The 2,177-nt window shown below is 50.7% G+C and overlaps 1 pseudogene; it reads left to right on the top strand.

The window, feature by feature from the left end:
- The first annotated feature begins 1,136 nt into the window (after positions 1 to 1,136).
- Positions 1,137 to 1,866, top strand: LOC147459702 (uncharacterized; annotated as a pseudogene).
- Positions 1,867 to 2,177: the final 311 nt, after the last annotated feature.

The raw sequence follows: 2,177 nt of genomic DNA, 5'->3' as shown, positions 1-2,177 counted from the left end.
TTCCACTTGTAGACCAAATCTTGAAAATACATTCCGAAAAAGTTAGTCCAGATTTGAAACTGCATTGTGCTCTTATAATGTTGTATCAATAAAGTCTAAGCCCCATTTTTGGAACGATTCAAGTGGGAGTACCGGATTAAGATGCGATTTATTCTTATTTACATGTTGGCCACTGCTCTGAAAAGTATCACATTGAAATGCAAATTTGATTGCATCCACATGAAACCCCAGGGCATTCATTTCCTTATATCACATGCGTGTGACCAAATTGGATTTTAATTACCCATTATACCTCTCTTGTACACATGAATCTACAAATTTACAAAAATTAGAATCCCTTCTATTGATCCCACGTGCTATGTTATGTATACTTTAGTGAGCTCCCTAAGCATGAACCATTGGCCACCAAAGCCCAAATTGGAATACTTTTTGAGTTGTTAGTGCGTTCGACAAGTTTCTACTACCAATGTCTTCGTGAAAGCTTCCTCAATACGTATCACTAATGTATCAAGAAACACAATATTAGGCATAACATATTCCTTCAATAGTCCCATAGTGGAGAACTTCAAAGTATGTCTTAGCATGTCATCAGAAACACTTGCTTAAAAACACTGTGCAACTGCTCATTTGTTAAGAGGTTTTAAGGAAAGGGATATGAACTCAATATACTCTTTGTAGAATAGCTTAGTACAACCTCAATCTTTCATTTAAGAAGAGGCTCAAAAGGTGGCTAATCTTCTACTGTGCCAAATAGCTATATAGCTAGCAGTGTTTGGGTGATCTCGAGAATCCGAGACGGGAATTTTGAATGTCAAAAGTGAAGCGGATAGCCTGTTGTTGGATGTTGCCGATGACCGTCCCCTCATGTCCGGATGGGGCCATGTTGAGGCAAAGGCGCTTGTCCTCACCGACACGCTCAATGGGTGCAATCACATTTGCAGGAGGTGGCTGAAGGTCTGCCCCTTGTGCGAAATGGAGAACAATCAAAGGAACGCCGGCGTAGAGGTCTGCATCATGAGAGCGCCCCTTTGAGAGGTAGCAGGTGGACTCTAAAGGGTCTGCGGGGTGGATATGGGTGGCGTTGGCGAAGATGGATAGCACGGAGTGCATCATATGCAAGGGGGACCAAGGTAGTGATGGAGGTGCCGGAGTCGACCATGGTGCCACCCTCGCCCGTGCGGTGGTTGATTTTGAAGAGGGAGGTGGGGAGGGGAAGACGGAAGCCACCGACGCTGATGCCCTCCAGGGTGACGTAGTAGTGGGTCTGAAGGGCAGGGTTGGGAGCGGAGTGAAGATCGTGTCGGGGGTGAAGGGGACGCCAAAGGTGAGGGTGGAGTTGGAAGAGGAGAACATGTGGGGCAGGCAGTAGGAGAAGGTGTTTGGGCGGCCGCGATTCTGAAGCTGAGAGGGGAGGGAGAGGGTGCCGGTACCCAAGCCCAGCACTCCGGCGGCACCCACAAAGCTGGCATTGCTTGCGGTGCTGCAGCCCAAGGCCCATGTTGGGGAAGCTGTTGCCGGAGCCCAGCGTGAGAGTGTCGGTGATGAGCGTGCCGGAAGTGGTGGTGCTATCGTAGTAAGTCATCTGGAACGCGCACAAGCTGGCGTTGCGGGAGGGGGAAATGGGGAGGCAGGACGTGAATGCGGGAACTTCGGCGCAAAGAGGGAAACGGCAGGTGACGTTACGGTTTGTGGAGGAGGCTGCCGGGTCAAAGATGGGCTGGTCCAGCAGCTGCTGGCACAAGAAGTTTTCGTCGGCTTCCCTTTTGGCAAGGAGATCCTCTCTCCCTGGTCTTTTCTATAGTGCTCAACATCATAAGCTTCTGCAGGCTCCGCACCACGCACCTAGCTAGGTGCGGTTGGGGGCAGGGGGCTGCCGGCCCTCGTAGCCCCTTGCCCCCCTATCGGGGTCGGCAACCCCCCGCTCCCAACCGCACCTAGCTAGGTGTGGGGTGCTCGCTTGTAGAACCTCATGATGTTGTAATTCACAATGTGGGAGTAATTGTGGGAAGCTATCGAAATCTTCTTGTGTGGACGCAGGGCTGACACTAGAGCCAAGAGAGGTCGCTCCCAGTGTCGATGATCATGTAGAGGTCGCGGGGATGGCCACTACCGATAGTGAGCCGCGCAAAGTAAAAGCCCATGTCTGCAAGCTGAAAGCCGGAGGCGACAGGCATATT

Source organism: Adiantum capillus-veneris, chromosome 4 (genome assembly GCF_014529385.1).
Source record: "Adiantum capillus-veneris isolate H3 chromosome 4, ASM1452938v2, whole genome shotgun sequence".
In the NCBI taxonomy this organism is placed as follows: domain Eukaryota; kingdom Viridiplantae; phylum Streptophyta; class Polypodiopsida; order Polypodiales; family Pteridaceae; genus Adiantum; species Adiantum capillus-veneris.
This window is presented reverse-complemented; position numbering and strand designations above follow the sequence as displayed.